The 6,947-nt window shown below is 43.2% G+C and overlaps 1 pseudogene across 1 annotated transcript in view; it reads left to right on the plus strand.

The window, feature by feature from the left end:
* The window catches only part of LOC311134095 (nck-associated protein 1-like), a 38,140-nt pseudogene extending 36,545 nt beyond the window's left edge, over positions 1-1,595 (plus strand). Inside the window, exon 21 of the transcript in view lies at positions 1,543-1,595. The product of the transcript in view is annotated as a nck-associated protein 1-like (transcript). The remainder of the gene's footprint in view (positions 1-1,542) is intronic.
* Positions 1,596-6,947: the final 5,352 nt, after the last annotated feature.

Below are 6,947 nucleotides of genomic sequence, written 5' to 3' on the forward strand. Positions count from 1 at the left end.
TCAGCGCAGTAGCACAGTGACATCAGCGCAGTAGCACAGTGACATCAGCGCAGTAGCACAGTGACATCAGCGCAGTAGCACAGTGACATCAGCGCAGTAGCACAGTGACATCTTTGAATACTATTAATTCCCCACTGACTTTAACTGACGCACATCAAAGAGACATGTTTTTACCAGGGACTCTGTCTGTGTCCTGTCGTGGAAATTCTAATCAATAATGAGGAGAGACAAGGTTAATCACCAATCAGGATAGTACTTTATTCAAAACGTACTAATGAGGAAGTAAGTGAGGCTGGTCGAGAGCTCTGACATACAAAGAATACAAAGATCTTATATAGCACGATACCCCCCACTTAGTCTTCATGACAAACAGAAGATGTGTGGAATGGGTCAAAAGGTTAGGATTTGTATGAAAGAAATGAATAATTCACAGCAGACAGTATCTGCTGTGAAGACAGTTCTTATTGTATGAAACCCAGAGTTTGGCCCCTAAGACGAGGTTCTTATCAACTATTCATAACAGATCTCGTCCCTGGTACCTTACACACGCAGACACCAATTCAGTCTATGAAAATGCATGCTCAGTCAGACCGGAGACATCACCCTTTCACACACCACTAATCATGAAATGAAATGTGGCTGTTGGTTTTATCACCTAGTCAATTCCTAAATCAGTTGCCGGCCCAAGGTCCAGAGGCTCCTCTCAGTTCACACAGACAAAGATGAGTTCTAAGAACCCTGTTCTATTGCATAAAACAACCGTTCGATGCATGAAACAGCCGTTCGATGCCTAAAACAGCCGTTCGATGCATGAAACAGCCGTTCGATGCATGAAACAGCCGTCCGATGCATGAAACAGCCGTTCGATGCCTAAAACAGCCTTTCGGTGCATGAAACAGCCGTTCGATGCATAAAACAGCCGTTCGATGCATGAAACAGCCGTTCGATGCATGAAACAGTATTAAACATCATCTTGTAATTGTCTCTACCATAGTCCCTAATGAAACCCAATCCCCAATAGTGCAGTACCTTTGAGGTAGCACACCCCATAAGGCTCTGGTTAAAGGTAGTGCACTCTGTAGGGAATAGCAGACTTTGTTTACAGACAGATAAACGCTGACGTGCTTTCATAAAGTTAGTCTTGGCCAACAGCCTGTTGACCTGAGTGACTTGGCACAGAGCCGGAAGTAAAAACTCCAAGAGTATCAAATAACAAAATATGCATCAAAGCATTTGTTTTCTGGTTGTTTTTATCATGGCTGCTATTCAAAGGAGTTAAAGGACACCTGAGTTCTAGGAAATGCACTGTTTCCTGCTGCACCACAAAGTGTTGTGTTTAATTTGCTTACTTGCTTTAGGTGGCACTGAATGCATCCAATAACGTTTTGTTCTTCATGGAAGCTGCAAGGTCCTCCTTGTGATGCCCGTGGCTGATGCTATCCACCAATGTCTCCTGTAGTCTTCTGGGAGATCTTTGTCAATAGAACAAAGATCTCCCATTTGGTTTCTCTGTATTTGTGTGGTTGTGTCTTCAATATGCAGGTCACCACAACAACATCCACTGTCTGGCTACAGCCAACCAGCTGATTAATTGATTAAATTAATTAATTTATTGATTGGTTGATTGATTGCAGGGCACCACGGGGCACCCTTGAATGTACTGACTGTAAGTCGCTCTGGACAAGATTGTCTGCTAAATGACCAAAATGTAAATGTTAAAAATGAACATTTGCAAAGCACATTACTGGGTATTATTCTAATGAGCTCCGCCCTCAAACTATTTGTATTTTGATCAAATTTGGCCTTGTTTGGGGGCGGAGCTCATTAGAATAATACCCAGTAATGTGCTTTGCAAATGTTCATTTTTAACATTTACATTTTGGTCATTTAGCAGACAATCTTGTCCAGAGCGACTTAGAGTCAGTGTAATCGTCCAAGGTTGATTAAAAAAAAACATATCACAGTCACAGCAAGTGAAAGGTATCTGTAACCGTTACTGCGAATGTTGTTGTAGTTGAGAGGATACATTGGTCTTCAAAATATCTTGTTTTTGTAACAAGACACCTTTTGGATAATTCTTGACCCATCTCTACCTGCTCTTTGGGGTCCAGGACATGTACCTGTCTCTGTTCTTTGGGGTCCAGGCAATGTACCTGCCTCTGCTCTTTGGGGTCCAGGCCATGTACCTGTCTCTGCTCTTTGGGGTCCAGGCAATGTACCTGTCTCTGCTCTTTGGGGTCCAGGCCATGTACCTGTCTCTGCTCTTTGGGGTCCAGGCCATGTACCTGTCTCTGCTCTTTGGGGTCCAGGCCATGTACCTGTCTCTGCTCTTTGGGGTCCAGGCCATGTACCTGTCTCTGCTCTTTGGGGTCCAGGCAATGTACCTGTCTCTGCTCTTTGGGGTCCAGGCAATGTACCTGTCTCTGCTCTTTGGGGTCCAGGCCATGTACCTGTCTCTGCTCTTTGGGGTCCAGGCAATGTACCTGTCTCTGCTCTTTGGGGTCCAGGCAATGTACCTGTCTCTGCTCTTTGGGGTCCAGCCAATGTACCTGTCTCTGCTCTTTGGGGTCCAGGCCATGTACCTGTCTCTGCTCTTTGGGGTCCAGGCCATGTACCTGTCTCTGCTCTTTGGGGTCCAGGCCATGTACCTGTCTCTGCTCTTTGGGGTCCAGGCCATGTACCTGTCTCTGCTCTTTGGGGTCCAGGCAATGTACCTGTCTCTGCTCTTTGGGGTCCAGGCCATGTACCTGTCTCTGCTCTTTGGGGTCCAGGCAATGTACCTGTCTCTGCTCTTTGGGGTCCAGGCAATGTACCTGTCTCTGCTCTTTGGGGTCCAGGCAATGTACCTGTCTCTGCTCTTTGGGGTCCAGGCAATGTACCTGTCTCTGCTCTTTGGGGTCCAGGCCATGTACCTGTCTCTGCTCTTTGGGGTCCAGGCCATGTACCTGTCTCTGCTCTTTGGGGTCCAGGCCATGTACCTGTTTCTGTACCTGTAAAAGCACTTTGTGACAACTACTGATGTAACAAGGGATTTATAAATAACATGAATTGATTGATTTGATTGGTAATTGATTTGATACTATGCACAGCTAACGGAAGATATCTAGCTTTGTAACCTTTCAGAAATGATCTAAGCTTTATTTAGTCTTTGAAGGGTATATTAAAGGAAATTAAGAGTTTTTGGAGAGGATTTGACCAAATGCAGACTAATAATTCGTACTTCAATTTTCTATGAATAAAGATGACTAACATTTATTAAATTATGTGTTTACAGTAAAGGAGAACAACAACATGCAAATTAATGTAATATGAGTGTATTTCCAGCCCACTGGAACCTCACTATCCTGTATCTACCTTCCCCTGTGTTCTGTTGTTAGGCTGGGGAGAGGTGGATGCTCACATCCTGGTGTGTGTGTGTGTGTGTGTGTGTGTGTGTGTGTGTGTGTGTGTGTGTGTGTGTGTGTGTGTGTGTGTGTGTGTGTGTGTGTGTGTGTGTGTGTGTGTGTGTATTTGTACTGTGCCTCCCAATGGTCTAGATTAGAAATTCTAGGTAGTGCCTCTATGTACGGTACTCAGTGGAAGGACACAGTCTACTGGCTGGAGAGTTGGTGGGCCAAATGTAGCCTCAAACCAAGACACCTCACATCCCAGTGGACAGGAACACCCCACAGGTTCCAGAACATCACTATTGATCACTATTTTACTTCCCCATAGTACTAGACCTGTTTATACCTAGAAGGGGAGGGGGGTGGAAGGGGAGGGGGGGTGGAGGGGGAGGGGTGTAAATGGGGAGGGGGGGTGTACATTTTGGGGGGGTGGAAGGGGAGGGGGTGTAAATGGGGGGGGGGGGGGGGGGGTGGAAGGGGAGGGGGTGTAAATGGGGGTTAGGGTGATAATGACAAAATAAGAATAGGGTGGCTCTTGAAAAATGAAAATGCTACAAAGCAGATATTTGGGTTTAGCTCTGATGGTCCATTTATTGTTATATATAAGGGTGTATATTCCAAATCTAAAGCCCTGTTTATACCTGGTGCTAACATGCATCCTTTGTCCTGATCTTTGCCATATTCTGATTAAGCCCACATTTTTTGACAGGTGTAGACGATTAAAAGACACACTGTGATCTGGTTGTGATTTGTCTGACCACCTCCGGAGGTAGTCAGGCATGCATTGTTTCTGGATATCAACTGTAAACAGAACTGGATGGTCAAAGGATTTTAATCATCGTTAACCCGACCTCTATAATCCTTGACAGGTGGCACCATTGATTTATGGCATCGGTAAATACATAAATCCATATTATTTTGAAACAAAATCTGTCAAATAATTTGCATACAGGGAGGAACCAAATAATCTGGTCACAATGTGGACACATTGGATTGATATGAGACACATTTTAACACAGTGTTTGGATCATGTTGATCATATCACAGAACTCACATATTAGCGCAAGGCGTAAACAAGGCTTTTGATCATTTGGTGGATGACCTTGCTTGAACCCTCTTATCACAGTGTATCCTCCCCGTGGGGCCTTGTGCCTAGCTCCCCGTGAGGCCTTGTTCAGGAAACTTCCTCCTCCCATTGTACTCCACAGTGGCTGCTCTGCTCTGTCCAGAGGCACTGATGACGGGTACTGGTGGAAAAATGGGCTTTATATAAAGGGCCACAGCTTGTAGTGTTGGTGACAGAGTTGGTAGAGATGCTCACCTGCTGAAAGCTGGAGATCTCCAAGGCGCAGGACCTCTGACACACATACTCTGACACACACAATCCCACACACACTCCAGCCTCTGCAGCACCAACCAACAGCCAGGAACCACGCTATGCAGCCTAGAATATTGAACTCTGACATCCGCCTGGAGACATGGAAGACACAGTTCAAACAGTAAGAACCAAAGCCATAATAGAACTACGTTATAGTTTCATAATGGTAGACAAAGTGGTAGGTAGTGGCTCGTAATGGATAATGTTAGATAAGAGAATGTTCAATTACAATTATATTATCTGTTGGTGAATCATTTTTAAATGCAAGATGAGACAATGCATTTTCTGTTTGCAGTTTGCACATAGAGTTACTTTTGGATCTTCAAACTGCTCCTGATAAGGCTGAATCCTCACAACGTTTTTGAACTGGGACTAAAGGTTCCCATGTCTCTGGGATTTATAGAGATACTGTATGAATTCAAGTCTCTGCAATAAAAGTAAATAGTCAGCGAATTACGTCTGCTCTGAGGTCAGTTCCTGGGCAGAGAGAGACCAGAGGTGGTAGTTGACATAGTTAATGGGGAGAGAGAGAGGAGTGAATAAGGAGAGAGTGATAGAGAGAGAAAGAGGGAGAGAGAGGAGAGAGGGAGAGAGATACTCTGGGGGAGGAGAGGAGTGGACAGGGCCAGACTAGCATGTTTAATCCAGACTATATGAAGAGGATGTCAAGCAGTCATTATGAAATCAGATCAATAATTCTAAATGGAATCAAAAGACACTGAGAATCCTTGGCTAATGAACACTGGAAGACTCCTTCCACTCTGATGTTTGATTGGTTTTCGGTTTTTAATTCTCCCACTGGGCACAGAGGTCAGCTCAACTTCTAGTTTTGATTTACATTTGGTTTAGTTTTTAACTAACGTGAAATCAACAAAAAATGTAACCATATCTTTGGATTTAGGTTAAATGTTGAAAATACGAAATTCCACGTTGATTCAACGTCATCACCACATAGATTTTGTTGTTGTTGTTGAAATGACGTGGAAACAACGTTGATTCAACCCGTTTTTGGCCAGTGGGCTAATACTTCAACTAAGTAATTATATCTGGTAAAGATTAATTATCATTTTTTAGCACTTTTTCCCCTTGCGATGGTAAAGATTTTCCCCTACCACCCTGATGCCAAAGCGTAAACATAATTTTTGGCAACATGTCAAACATTTATAAAAAACAACTTATCTCAGTTGGTTGTGCGTCAATCTCAGGAACACAATAAAAAATCCCTATCAAAATCTGTTCGTTTAAGCGATATTGGCCTTCCGCATCTGAAGTGGAAGGTGGCCGAGCTACAGCGCTTTTTGTCAGACCATGAGCGGTGTTTGTCAGACCGAAAATATGTCTTCTCACGAAAACGTACCATTTGGTGTTCTCCGTTGGTTGTTCTCCATTTTGCTCCCCACAAGTGTCACGGGACTCGTCTGAAGGTAACCCATACAAATGAATGGAAGTATGGAGGTAGTTTTGTGTCAACAAAAATAAGGGGTTAAATATGTGTCCCAAAAAACATAATTATTTCCTGAGCTTTCTTACATCTCATAGGTAAAGGACAGATACTTCAAAACCTTATTCCTTCTGATAAATGTTTTGACTGTCTTTTTTGGCATATATGAATGTGTTATTAAATGGTGTTTCTGAAGGCCAAATTCAATATTTTATCAAATAATGTTTTTATCTATATTTGTTTATACCTAAAAGGGTCATACAATTAAAAACCAAATAGCTAAATGATCCATGGTATGACCATCTTAAAACAATTATATTTGTTCGATTAGCAGAACCCCCACCCCCCCACCCCTTTTTAAAGTGATTGAGTTGAGGATTATTGAAACATTTTGACAATCCTCTGAATTAAATGCAGTCATGCACTCTGAATTGAAGAGGCAAGTCAAAGAGCATGGGAGCATGGGAGTGACCCAGCCACCAAGCAAGACAAGCAACCCGGGAAAGTCACTCTGCTGCATTTCCCCAATGACGTCGCCAGACAGCTCTCACAGTTATAAAATGAGGATTAAATTAATTGAAGATATACATGACATATGTACGCCCCTGCAGTGCTCAAGTTAAAAATGAATTGAATGTCATCTCTGATCTTATAAGTGACTAGAATCTCTTCGATTTTTTGCATGAAAGCTATGAAAGAGAAGGAGATGAAGGTGGACAGAGAAGACTACACCAAACTAGAT

Source organism: Coregonus lavaretus, assembly GCF_964263955.1.
Source record: "Coregonus lavaretus genome assembly, chromosome: 8".
Lineage (NCBI taxonomy): Eukaryota > Metazoa > Chordata > Actinopteri > Salmoniformes > Salmonidae > Coregonus > Coregonus lavaretus.